Source organism: Carcharhinus amblyrhynchos, chromosome 6, assembly GCF_965287045.1.
Source record: "Carcharhinus amblyrhynchos chromosome 6, sCarAmb.v2.hapA, whole genome shotgun sequence".
Taxonomy (NCBI): Eukaryota; Metazoa; Chordata; class Chondrichthyes; order Carcharhiniformes; family Carcharhinidae; genus Carcharhinus; species Carcharhinus amblyrhynchos.
Genome location: NC_137329.1, coordinates 33318245 through 33332983, shown reverse-complemented (window position 1 = coordinate 33332983; position 14739 = coordinate 33318245). Strand labels below are relative to the sequence as shown.

The window sequence follows — 14739 nt, the reverse complement described above, 5'->3', positions numbered from 1 at the left end:
CATTCCCACTCAGGTGTTGGATCATGCTCCTTCGCTTTCAGGCCCCCAAATCCCCTTCCAGCTCCTCCAAGAAAATTATCCTCATTTTCATCCTCAGAGTTGGTTACCCTGGGGAGAAGGCACTGAAAGTGCTCAGTGGACAGAAAGGCTGGTAAAGCAGAGACTGCCCTCACCCTTGTCAACTACCAGCCCAATCAATGAAAACTGCCAGGCTTCCCACTTGGAGTCAGCCTCTACCCATCACAGAGAAAACTGCAACGGGGTAAGGAAGGGGTTGTCAAGTGGCTGGGAAGTGCCATCAAGTAGCTAATAATTGGCTATTTGAGACCCTCAATTGGCCAAATGGTGACCACTGACGGGTGCCTCCCGCAGAGCATTCAAAGGTGCGGCAGGGGCGCTAAGTGCTGGGAACGGCATCATTATGTTTAGTTTTAAGGTCACTGCTCTCCTGCCCACCTGCCCCTGCGGGAGTATAAAATTCAGTCTCTAATTTCTATTGGTTCTCATTGGATTAAATACCCCACGTGCTTTTATTTTTACCATGCTTTTGACAGTACACCCCACAAATGGTAGTTTTTTATTCTGCTGTCCTGCAGTTGGTGTTGTTATTCACCTACAAAGAAAAGATCTTAAAAACTTATTTCAAAACAACAGCAAGAAAGTGTTGAAATTTCCCAATTCAGCCATTGTTCACATATAGACTCCTCAGGCTTTAACAATTCAGTTGCCTATGTGTTTTGATTCACTACAGTTGATGCCGTGAGGGTTTCTAATGAGTTCCTCCTTTGCAGCAAACTTTTCTGACTCACTAAAGCTTTTCTGCTATCTACAAAACCCGAGTCAGGAGTGTGATGGAATATCCTCCACTTGCCTGGATGGGCAGGAGCCTCAGCGATACCCAGACATCATCCAGAACAAAGCAAAGCAATCTGTTAGATACAACACTTCCTCCACTGCCTCCTACCATTGGCATACCACAGCTGCAGCGCTTAATGGCCACAGCATGCACCTGGCAGCAACTTGCCAAGGCGTTTCACAATCTCCACCACCAAGAAGGACAAGGGGCAGCAGGTGCATGGGAACATAACCTCCACCATCCTGACATAGATTTGTTAATCCATCCATGGAGTATAATGTTAGCAAGTGTGAGGTTATCCACTTTGGCAGAAATAATAGTAGGAGGGATTACTATTTAAAGGGCGAAAAGCTGCAGCAGGCGATGGTGCAGAGGGACCTGGGGGTCCTTGTGCATGAGTCACAAAAACCCAGTCTGCAGATGCAGCAGGTGATCAAGAAGGCGAATAGAATGTTGGCCTTTATAGCGAGGGGGATAGAATATAAAAGTAGGGAGGCCTTGCTGCAACTGTACAGGGTACTGGTGAGGCCGCAGCTGGAGTACTGTGTGCAGTTTTGGTCGCCGCACTTGCAGAAGGATATCTTGGCCTTGGAGGGAGTGCAGAGGAGGTTCACTAGGCTGATACTGGAGATGAGGGGGTTGGACTATGAAGAGAGACTGAATAGACTGGGTCTGTACTCGTTAGAGTTTAGAAGGATGAGGGGGGATCTTATAGAGATGTATAAGATAATGAAAGGGATGGATAGGGTAGAGGTAGAGAGATTCTTCCCGCTTAGAAAGGATAGCAGGACTAGAGGGCACAGCCTCAAGATAAGGGGGGGACAGTTTAGATCAGAGTTGAGGAGGAACTTCTTCACTCAAAGGGTGGTGAATCTCTGGAATTCTCTGCCCGTTGAAGTGGTGGAGGCTACCTCGCTAAATGTATTTAAGTCATGGGTAGATAGGTTTTTGACAGACAAGGGAATTAAGGGTTATGGGGAGAAAGCGGGAAAGCGGAACTGATCCACTTCAGATCAGCCATGATCTCATTGAATGGTGGGGCAGGCTAGAAGGGCTAGATGGCCTACTCCTGCTCCTATTTCTTGTGTTCTTACGTTCTTTATGTTCTTAATATCATTCCTCCATCAGCACGAAACCCAAACCACATTGTGGCAGGGACCTTCACCACTCCGGCTGCAGCAGCTCAACAGGTTGGCTGCACAAACTATCAGCTTCTCAAAAGCTAAGTAGGCACGGGCAATAGGAATCATAGAATCCCTACAATGCAAAAGGAGGCCATTTGGCCGATCAAGTCTACACCGACCACAATCCCACCCAGGCCCTATTCCCGTAACCCCACATATTTACTCTGTTAATCTGCTGACATTAAGGTCAATTTAGCATGGCTAATCAGCCTAAGCTGCACATCTTTGGATGATAGGTGCTGGGAGTGGCATAAATGCCAGCCTTGGCAGTGGCATACACACCCCAAGAACAAATACAGGAAAAGAAGTTGATGCTCTTAGTGGTAAAGATGACAATTAAGGAATTCAACATAATCACACCTTTATTTCAAACAGTTTATGGGGTTCACTGCAATCCAAGATGGAGCCGAAGAAAATACATTGATTTAGTTTTTAAGACCACACTTTTTGGGGCACTCATCCCGCTACTGATAAGCTCCATTTTTAGTACTCAAACTGAATTACTCTGCCATAAACTGGTTGCTAATTGATTCTGATTTCATATAGATTGTTATGGGAGACTTTCTAAATTACATACTCAAATTGATATGAAATATTTACACTTATTGAAGTGAAGACTATAAATGAGTCTTCAGTTCAAAACAACCATTTAAAGAAATAACTACAATACACTCTGGATGGAGATTTCCTTTGTGTGCCATGTTAAACGAAGTGATAAATCCAATCATAAAGTATGCATTTACCATTTAGTTACAAGTATTATACAGAGGAAATTGTCCCCCAGTGGATTTAAATGTCACTCTCCAGTTGCTTTTTTTATTGAATATAATCCATTCACAAGTAAATGCTTTATCCGTAAACAGGTACTCTTTTTTTGGGATTAACTGGTACCGAAGTGAATTCTTGATTTTACTTTGGAGGTTGGGTTTGTTTGAATGCTCATGCTATATTTAATGTCAATCAATTTGTTGCTTGGTAAATTAGACTGTTCAGTATTTCACACCGTGAAGATCACGAGCTAGCAGGTTTATGTACCTAAGGCCCCTTAGTTTGTGCAGCTGTCATCCATGACATCACAAAAAGTTGCACAAAGGCCGGAACTCTACCACCTCACCTGCCACAGAATCGGCGCAGGTGAGAGTCCAACAACGGAAATCTCCGTTGACCTCAGGTGAGGATTTCCGGTCTTGCCCGAGCTAAGCTGTAAAATCTCACCCGATATGTTGGAACAGGAGCCATCTTGTTTACACTGCTTTAGTTAGAGCCATGGAACAACGTTACCGCAGCCAACCAGGGTCAGTCTGCCATTGTGTGTGGAGGACAGTGGAACTTTGTGAGAAACATGAATCCTACATGTGCACCCATGTGTTCCTTATTGTTATCACTGATTTCTTACAAGCTAATCACAGGACGTTCAGAACAGGTTACCGTCATCCCATTCTCATGTGTATATAGCAAGAGCGCTGCTTCACAGAGGTCTTTGGAGCAGACTCGAGGCTGAATATACTTATATCATGCTTTGCACCAACACATATTGTTTAAATTTCCATTGAACAATACATACAGGTTTTACCAAAACTAGCACATCTTGTACTCATTGCATTTAATCTTGTCCTCCTTGCAGAGGCTCCTAACTGATCTTGGTATGCCTACCTTCTATCCCTAACAATGTTTTGCTGTTTGACTCCAAAATTTGCTATTGCTAAGAAGGTCAGCTTGCACAGTTCTTGCAAGCTGTACAAAATGTGCTAATATTTTTAACAGAGAGGAAAAGCTGGTTTCTGTAACAAAGGAACCTGTAACCATTTTTCTATTATATTCTTATTAATTATTAATTCTTAAACCTCACTATGCAATCATATTAAAATCTCAATCTCTGTCATTTTTATTCCCTCACTCCCAATGTTATCAACCCAGATGGCTGCATCAGAGACAAAACCTCACACAATCTTTCACCTGGACTATGGAACGACTTCCAGCTCCATTCCTTTGCTTGGAGATAGTTAAAGAAAGAGTTAACTATTACCCACTGAACCTTCAGGTGGGGATTTTAACTATCTTTGATTGGCAGGGAAGGAGCAGGGAACCAATTCAAATGGGCGGCTTCATATCCCACTCCATTCCCTGTCGCGTGCCATTGAAACATTGCTGATTTCAGCAATGGATAAGGTTCCTACCAGAGTTTGGCAGCAGTCAGAAATAGCCCCAGCAGTTAAAATTTACAGAGCTGTGACTCAAACACCAGGGAAGGGGTGCCATCCTATCACATGAGCCAGAGGTTATGAATCAGCCTTATTGTTACTGAAGCCTGTGCTTCAGTAACAATAATCTCTGACTTACTTATCAACACCCAAGTAAATTACATCCAAGAGATTTTGAAAGCTCTTTTTTTTTGAACAAAAGATTTCCCCAACTATGCTACGATTGATGACTAGCTACTGAAATTACCTGAACGTACAGCTTTGAATGATGTGATTTCAGAAAGTGAAATGTCACCATCAGGTGAATAAATGCAGAGAAAACCAGGCATTCTGATTTTTCTTTTCATTGCAAGAGGAACTTCACCCCCAACCAACCCCGAGCATTAATTCATCAGACAGCTGTCTAGATCAATTGTCTCCAGTTGCACCCTGTTGTTATGCCATCTGGTACAGAAAAAAAATTAAAATTGCAACAGAAATAAATCTAATCAGAGTCAACGGCTGATGATGTGTGGACTTCAAACTGATTAGTTGTCTAAGCCCATCATCAATTTGGAAAGAAAACAAGGCACTACTGTCTCCATTAAAATGGCTGCAATTATTCAACCAAACAAAGCTTCTGTTTACAGTGGTAACAATTATAGACAATGTTTAGTTGGCTGATAATTTTTTAAAGTAGAATTAAACTTTTGGTTACTAGCTGAAGGAATAACACAGCAAGAATTCACATTTTTTAAATTGTACTGTGACAAATGACTAAGACACTATAGATCAAATATTCCTTTTCTTCTGTGGGCCAACTTAAACTTTAAACTACAGAGACGAACATCACACCCCACAATTCACAGTAGCTCCCAGCTTCCAATGGGTTTCTGGATCTCTGTTTTGTTGAGCTGTAACTTCCAGTGACAGTTTTGGGCACTTTCCTCAGTTGCTGAGATGCTATAATTGTGACCATCTTCAGAAAAGGAGACAAGACTGACCACAGTAACTACAGAGGATTATTTCTTCTGTCCATCACAGAAAAGATCATTGCAAGAGTCTTTTTCAATTGTCTTCTCCCCATGGCTAAAGAGTTTCTATCGGAGTCACAATGTGGATTCTATCCATCAAAAGGCACACTGGACATGATGCCCACAACAAGACAAGTCAAAGAAAGATGCAGAGAGCAGCAGCAACCTCTATTCATGGCCTTTTATTTGAGATCATAAAGGTTTTCAACTCAACCAGGAGGGACTACAGAGCATCCTCCTCATACTTGGCTGCCTGCAGAAGTTCATCACCATCCTTCACCTGCTGCACAAGGTCTTTCAAGTCTTGACCCTTGCTAACAGATCCAATATGAGTGCAAATTAGGGTCAAGCAAGCATGTGTCATCGCACCAACGCTCTTTTCTTTCTGCAACACTCCACCCCATCTCCATGTCCACCAGAGTGGAGCTACTCCACATAACGAGTGGGAAATTACTCAACCTACGATGCCTCAATTCCAGAAGCAGGCTGACTCCAACCCCAGCCATTGGACTGTACTGATAATACTTGTGATTATGCATTTGTAGAGGTGTATGAAAGAATGGACATTAGGCTAAATATCTGGATGACAAAGGTCTTCAACCAGCCTGCTCCCATTGTGCTACACTGTTCCCAGACCATCAAGATCAAGATGGTGAATCATTAGACAATGGAGCCTCCTGCAAAGGCAGAATTGATAGTGAAACTCGGTATTGCCTCCAGTGTGCCTGTGCAGCCTTTGGCCATCTGAGAAAAAGTGTGTTTAACAGCAAAGATCTGAAATCCAGCACCAAGCGACAGGGCTGCAGAGTCTCCTACTCTCCTGTGTGTGTGTCAGAGACATGGATAATGTCCAGCTGATACCTTAAATCCCTGGAGAAATATCACCAGTGGTGCTTTCATTAAATCTTGCCTCCCAAAACAAGCTCTCGACTCGGAACTTTGTCACGGCAAGTGGTTGCCAGGAGGGCAGAGGCAACATTTCCAGGACATCCCCAAAGCTTCCCTGAAAAATGCCACATCCTCACCAATTTGTGGAAATCTCTTGATCAACATTGCCCAAACTAGAGGAGAAGCATCCACAAAGCTGCCAAATATTTAGCACGTCTCCAACACACTGATGTCAACAAAACAAAGGAGATTGTCATCAACTTCAGGAAGTGTAAAGAACATGCCCCTGTCTACATCAATGGGGACGAAGTAGAAAGGGTCGGGAGCTTAGGTGTCCAGATCACCAACAACCTGTCCTGGTCCCCCATGCCAACACTATAGTTAAAAAAAATCCACCAATGCCTCTACTTTCTCAGAAAACAAAGGAAATTTGGCATGTCAGCTACGATTCTCCTCAACTTTTACAGATGCACCATAGAAAACATTCTTTCTGGTTGTATCACAGCTTGGTATGGCTCCTGCTCTGCCCAAGACTGCAAGGAACTACAAAAGTTCATGAATGTAGCCCAATCCATCACGCAAACCAGCCTCCCATCCATTGACTTTGTCTACACTTCCTGCTGCCTTGGCAAAGCAGCCAGCATAATTAAGGACCTCACACACTCAGAACATTCTCTTCTCCACCTTTGTCATTCGGGAAAAAGATACAAAAATCTGAGATCACGTACCAACCGACTCGAGAACAGTTTCTTCCCTGCTGCTGTCAGACTTTTGAATGGACTTCCCTTGCATTAAGTTGATCTTTCTCTACACCCTGGCTATGACTGTAACACTGCATTCTGCACTCTCTCCTTTCCTTCTCTATGAATGGTATGCTTTGTCTGTATAGCATGCAAGAAACAATACTTTTCACTTTATACTAACACATGTGACAATAATACATCAAACCAAATCAAGTCACATAGAGGTCAAGTGTAAACAACGGAAAGAGTGAATCAAAATCCCAAGTGTCTCACCCACCCTCCCACCTCACCAAACACTACCTGCCCCAACTCTGGCAGAGTGCGCAGACTTTTAGTCACCTCAGGATCTCTGGGGTGGAGGAATGTCATCCTCGGAGCCAAGGAACTGTCTAAAAGTAGGAAGATAAATATATGAATATATATGACTAAGTGATAGATTGTATCTGGAACTAAACACAGTCAAAGTCCTCTGTGATACAGTCAAGGTCACTGATACTGCAAGTACAGTAAAATATACAACCATCATAATCCATGGCTTTTAGCTGTTCCTCTTCACTCCCAAAAATTTTATAATGATTTAATCCCACTCGCATCTGCGTGGTAAATCACAATCTGGGGCTTTCAGTAGTGATTAAAATCCTCCAGGGACTAGCTGATCCCCAGTTTTTCAGAAATCAGATGGTTAAATTGATCATTGTCTCTGTCCTATTTAAGGAAATATGCTCTTTTTACACTGCAGTGGAGGATTATTAACATCAGGTAGGAGAAAAAACATTATCCAATTATACTATCTGTATTCCCTGAGATTTTTTTGGTGCCTTATGGACCAAATTACCATCCTTCAAGTCTATGTGAATTGGGCTTCTGAGCCCATGAACATTAAGGGCAACTATTGCTGCAATTTATCGTCAACCTTGCTCTGTTATTCTTCCCAGTGGTTGCATTCCCTCCCCATCAGCTCTATGAGTCTTCCTACAATAGACAGGCTGCAGCTGTTTTGCCTCTGAGTCAACAGATAGTGGGTTCAAGTCCCACTCCAGGACAACTGCACTGCCTGACGTGCCACCTACTGGATAAAATGAACTGAAGCCTTGTCTACCCTCTCAAGTGGATATGAAGGATTCAATGGTACAATTTTGGTGAAGAGCAGGGTGTTCCTGGTGCCCTGGCCAATAGTTAACCCTTACTCAACATCACAAAATAGCCAATCTGGTCATTATTGTATGATTGTGGGAGCATGTTAGGTGTAAAATTGGCTGGTACTTTTCCAACATTAACATAGCAACGATACCAAAAAAGCACTTTGCACCATAGTAAAGTCATGTGATGTACTATAGAAATCTAAGTCCTTGTTTCTTTAGTGGGCATAAAAAACAAACAAATTTAAATCTCTTTAATCATTGAACACCTCCAACTCCAAGACCTTTCATTTTAGCATTCCTAAGTGCCCCTTTAAAAACTGTTTTCAGCAATGGTTTAGCAACTTTAGCCTAGAATGACGAGTTATGACTTAAAAAGGTACCCCTGATCCTCTGAGTTCCATCTGAATGCTCCATCAGGTATCAGCTGTGGTTCAGTGGGTAAATCTGTTGCTTTAGAGTCGTAGGTTGTGGTTCTGCTCTCGAGATTGGATATAAAAATCTACAATGAACCTACAGAGCAAGGCTGACAGAGTGCTGTGGTGAGATATTAAATCAAGATTGATATCTTAATATCAAGATATAGCAGGATTAGGAGGGAGCTGCAGGACACTGATTGGGAAGGACTGTTAGCTGGCAAGTCCACGGTTGGCAAGTGGGAGGCTTTTAAAGGCAAAATGAAATGGCTGCAGGGGAGGTATGTTCCGGTTAAGCGGAAGGATGGGAAAGGTAGGATTAGAGAGCCGTGGATTACAGGGGGTATTGAAGACTTGGTCAGGAAGAAGGGGGAGGTGTATGTTAGGTCGAAATGACTGGGTATGGAGAGTGCGCTGGAGGAATATAGAGAGAGTAGGAGGGAGCTAAAAAGGGGAATTAGAAGGGAGAAGAGAGGGCATGAAATGGCTTTGGCTGGTAGGATTAAGGAGAATCCAAAGGCATTTTATTCCTATATTAGGAGCAAGAGAGTAGTTAGAGGGAAAATTGGTCCTCTTAGGGACAAAAGCGGGGAGTTATGTATTGAGTCGGAGGGAATGGGGGAGCTCCTGAATGAATACTTTGCGTCGGTATTCACGAAGGAGAGGGGTTCGGAATCGTGCGGTCTGTTAGAGGGGGCTGAGGATCAGCTGCAGGAAATATCTATTACGAGGGAGGAAGTGCTAGGGCTTTTAGGTAGCGTAAGGACGGATAAAGCTCCGGGGCCTGATGGTATTTATCCCAGGCTGCTTAGGGAGGTGAAAGATGAAATTGCTGGGCCTCTGGCGCAAATCTTTGTCTCTTCTTTGGACACAGGTGAGGTCCCAGAAGACTGGAGGGTGGCAAATGTGGTACCGCTGTTCAAAAAAGGTAGTAGGGATAACCCTGGGAATTATAGGCCGGTGAGTTTGACATCGGTGGTAGGGAAATTAATGGAAAAAGTACTTAGGGGTAGGATGTATGAGCATTTGGAGCGTTGCGGTCTGATTGGGGATACGCAACATGGCTTTGTTAGAGGGAGGTCTTGCCTTACGAATCTGGTGGAATTCTTTGAGGAGGTGACAAAAACGGTTGACGATGGGCAAGCCGTTGATGTCATCTATATGGATTTCAGTAAGGCGTTTGACAAAGTCCCTCACGGTAGGCTGGTAGAAAAGGTTAAGGAGCATGGGATACGGGGTCAGGTAGCTAGGTGGATTGAGAACTGGCTGGGCAATAGGAGACAGAGGGTAGTTGTGGAGGGGACTTTGTCCAGCTGGAGGCCAGTGACCAGTGGTGTGCCGCAGGGCTCGGTACTGGGACCTCTCCTCTTTGTAGTCTACATAAATGACTTGGAAGAGAGCGTAGGTGGTATGATCAGCAAGTTTGCTGATGACACCAAGATGGCAGGGTTGGCGGGTACTGAAGTGGATTGTCAGGTGATACAACAGGATATAGATAGGTTGGTGCATTGGGCAGATAGGTGGCAGATGGAATTTAATCCTGACAAATGCGAGGTGATGCATTTTGGAAGGAATAATGTAGAGAGGAGCTATGTGATTAAAGGTAGACAAATTAGGAGTATAGACATACAGAGGGACCTGGGAGTGCAGGTTCACAAATCCATGAAGGTTGTGACACAAGTGGAGAATGTTGTCAGGAAGGCTTATGGAATGCTAGCCTTTATAGGAAGAGGTATAGAGTTTAAAAGCTGCCGTCTAATGCTTCAGTTGTATAGAACGTTGGTTAGACCGCATTTGGAGTACTGCGTCCAGTTCTGGTCACCTTACTACCGGAAGGACGTGGAGGCTCTGGAAAGGGTGCAGAGGAGGTTTACCAGGATGTTGCCTGGCATGGGGGGGTTGGGTTACGAGGAAAGGTTGGAGAAATTGGGACTGTTCTCTTTGGAAAGACGGAGATTGAGGGGTGACATGATAGAGGTATATAAGATACTGAAGGGAATAGACAGGGTCAATAGTGAGAGACTGCTCCCTAGATTGGTTACGAATACAAGAGGACATGATTTAAGGGTGAGGGGGGAGAGGTATAATTTGGATATGAGAGGAAGGTTCTTTACGCAGAGAGTAGTGGGGGTATGGAACGCGCTACCGAGTGGGGTGGTGGAGGCAGGAACGTTGGACTCGTTTAAGGTTCAGTTAGATACGCACATGAGTGAAACGAGGATGGAGGGTTATGGTAGGGGTTATTGAATAAGGGTTAGAACCTTGGGAGACACCGGAAAGGCAGGCTTGTGATTAACGTTTTTGTCTTATCACTCCGCAGGTGAAGGTCCACCTCGTGTCAAACGAGGGGCATGCACATGGTGGGTTGTGCGTGGGCTGCTCCTGGAGGTTCCGGGAGTGGCCTAGTACTTCGTGTCGGTGTGTGTGCTTGATCCTGGACCGGTAGACGGGCGCCGCAACAGCTCGGTGACTATCACTGCTAGCTGTGCAGATACATGGATTTGGGCCTGTGTCTGTGGGAATTTGTGCATTCTCCCTGTGGTTGCGTGGGTTTCCTCCGGGCGCTCCGGTTTCCTCCCACACCCCAAAGATGTGCTCTTAGGCTGATTGGTTTTACCAGATTGACACTATTCTCCCCTGAATCTGGCTAAGTCAGGGGTTCTATTTGTAGATACGCAGGGTAGAATAGGTGTAGGGTGATGCGGCGGCGCGGGCTTGTTGGGCCGAAGGGCCTGTTTCCCGTGCTGGGTTGTTCTTTGTTCTTTGTTCTAAGACTCTGTCCTCTCAAGTGGATGTGAAAAATCCGATGTGGCAATTTTTTGAAGCTCTTTTTTCCATACCTTGTACTTCCTTCATTAAAATAGTGAATACATTTCAAGGCACATTTCATTTGTTGTTGTACACTTCAGGAAATAATGAAAATGCTATAAGACTGCAATGTCAACTGCTATAAGATAAAGATAGTTTGATTGCTTCCACAGCAGTGAATGGGGTGATATGAATGTTTATGTGCAATCCTCCTTCCAAATCCACAACTGCTGCCATCTAAAAGGACAAGGTCAGCAGACACATGGGAATATCACCTCCTAGATGTTTCCTTCCAAGTCACACATCATTCTGACTTGGAAAGATATCGCCATTCCTTCATTGTACCTGAATGAAAATCCTCAAACTCCCTCCCTGACAGCACTGTGGGTGCACCTATGCTACATGGGCTGCAGCAGTTCAAGAAGTAAACACAGTAAGAAGTCTGACAACACCAGGTTTTAGTCCAACCGATTTATTTGTTAGTAAACGCACAAGCTTTCGAGGTTTCCCTCTTCGTCAGGTGAATGGAGAGTTCTGGCCTCAGACAGAGCATATAAAGCACAGACAGTTTAGAGATTACTGATTAGAATGCGAATCTTTACACCTAACCTGCTGTTCAAGTCCTAAAGTGGCCGACAATGTGAGTGGAAGGAGCACTGATCACGGGTTAAAGAGATGTGTATTGTCTCCAGACAGCACAGTGTCAGCCACTTTAGGACTTGAACAGCAGGTTAGGTGTAAAGATTCGCATTCTAATCAGTAATCTCTAAACTGTCTGTGCTTTATATGCTCTGTCTGAGGCCAGAACTCTCCATTCACCTGACGAAGAGGGAAACCTCGAAAGCTTGTGCGTTTACTATCAAATAAATCGGTTGGACTAAAACCTGGTGTTGTCAGACTTTTTACTGTGTTTACCCCAGTCCAACGCCGGCACATCCACATCATGACTACTATCAGCAGTTCAAGAAGGCAGCTCACCACTTCTAAAGGGCAACTGGGATGAGCCCATGAATGTATGAAAAAGATCAATTTTATTGATATGCAGCTTTGGAATTGAAGGGTAACTCTACAAGCTTGCACAGCTGACAAGCAGCCTCACACAATGAGAGCAGAAGCTTAGGCACACATTGTCCCTATATTCCTACCATAAATTTCCCTATTGGCAATGAATGCTCATAGACTGACCCCAAGTATCAAACTCTCTTCCATCGTAGGATGTGATGAATTAAGTCTAAAATAGACAGTAACTAAAAGCCAGAGAAGCAGCTAAAAGTGGTATTAACTAAGATTCGCTCTCAATCTAGCTAAACAGAACCGTAACAAACTCAAACACGCAAGGGTATGAATTCAAAAAATAATCCATTCCCAGAGCAAAAGAATTGCTGAATAGATCCATCCAAAGTAAAAATGCACCTTTAATGAAGCTATACAGATCTGTAGCTGCAGTATTTCAGATCTCCTAAATGCAGTACAGCCATTCAACAATTTAATTTCAACCCATCTCCCTCCTTAATGAGAAGGAAAACTGAAATGTTACATTCTCCCTTTCACCGGCAAACTCTGACTTTGACATATATATCGTCACTCCTTCATAATCATTTGTGCAAAAACTGCAACCTGTCTACATCTTAAAACAACCAACCAGTACAAAGTCAAAAACAGAAAATGCTGAAGAAACCCTGCAGATCTGAGAGCATCAGTGGAGAGAGAGTAGAGCCGACATTTCAAGTCAGGATGACCCTTTGTCAGGGCTGAAGGAAAAGAAAATCTGATAAGATTTATACTGTGAAGGTGTGAGGTTGGGAGGGGGGGTTGTTGGGGGGCTGTAATTGGACAAAAGGAATGTACAGTAAGAAGTCTCACAACAACAGGTTAGAGTCCAACCAGTTTATTTGATAGTAATCTCACAAGCTTTCCGAAACAATGTTCCTTCGTTAGGTGTGACAAAGACGCAATTGTAAGTTAATAGTTGGAATGCGAGTCTGATGAAATGCAGTGCTGATGAAGGCGCAACACTCCGAAAACTCATGATTCCAAATAAACGTGTTAGACTTCAACCTGGTGTTGTGAGACTTCTTACTGTGCCCACCCAGGTCAAAACCAGTATCTGCACATCAAAAGGAATGTGAATGGTGATGATAAAGGCTGAGAAAGGTGCTAAGAACACCCATTAAGAGATCAGAATGTGTGAATGGCAGAATAAAGATACAGATTCTTAACAGGCAACATGAGGGATGTGACACTTGGCCCTGGCCAAGGGGGATGGTTTGGAAGATAAGATGGATAGTGAGATTTCAGAAATGGAAAAATAAAATTAAGAATATGACATCATAAAAATGGATGAATAAGTTGGAAAGAAAAAATGAAATCAAAATGCTTTGCAACCTAATTTGTATTATGAAAAACATTTACTGGGTCAGAAATACTCATATAAAGTTGCAGGTCCCTTGAGAACTTTGGTCTTCAATCTATTCCACATTAAAATGGCAAGTCAAAGCATGACTACCATGCTCGTTATCTGTTTACAATGAGAATAATTTTCACCTTCAGCAAGAGCTAAAAGTGGGCAGGATTATAAACCTGACTTCAACAGAAAGAAAAAGTAGGTGGGAAGTATGACAGGTAGCCCAAGCGCTAGTGGCCACTTTACACAATGACTAAAAGTTATAATTACTCCCATTATCTGTGAGGAAAAACATTCATGGATAGAATTGAGTCAATGCAGTCAGAGTCAGCCTTGTAGTCTTTGAGGCTCCGTGCAGCAGATGCAAAAGGCCTCTTCAACCCTCTTCATAAAAAAAATTAGTTTTATATATAAATATAGTTAGTTTATATACAATTATCAATGCTCCCAATAAGTTATTTAGGGATTAGAATTTTACTCTCCTGGATACCCCTTTTAGCCTCTCCTGAAGCCTTGGATTTAACACAAACCAACAAATTGGTCCCACAGTTTGAAAATACAAACCAACTTACTCAAGAACAGCTTCTTCCTTCCTGTCAACAGGCTTTTGAATAGTCCTATCATACATTAAACTGATCTTTCTCTTCACTCTACCTGTGACTGCAACACTATATCATGCACCGTATCCTTTCCTTCTTCCCTATGTATTCTTTGAACAATGGGTGGGATTTTATGGCCTCGCTTATTCCAAAACCATAAAATCCTGCCTGAGTCAAGGGACCTTTCCATTGTCCGCTCCTTGTCCACTCTGATTCCCGTGGCAGGTGGGGCGGTAAAATTCCAACCAGTATGTTTTGACTCAATAGCACGCAAGAAACAATACTCTTCACTGTATCCCAATACATGTGACAATAATAAGTCAATTCAAATCAAATCTCATGGAAAAACAGAGGAGGCATTTATGATTTTGTCTCCAAGACTATGCCAGAGGGACTGATCAATAGCAGGGTTGGATTGGGGAAATCAAACTTTCAATCTGTGGTACAGTTTATATTGTTGTTAGCACAAACTAATTCCACACACAAAA

At 43.3% G+C, this 14739-nt stretch overlaps 1 protein-coding gene across 4 annotated transcripts in view; it reads right to left on the bottom strand.

Moving 5' to 3' along the window:
• tub (TUB bipartite transcription factor) overlaps positions 1–14739 on the bottom strand; it is a 368210-nt gene that overhangs the window by 143098 nt on the left and 210373 nt on the right. The gene's annotated exons all lie outside the window — the stretch shown is intronic.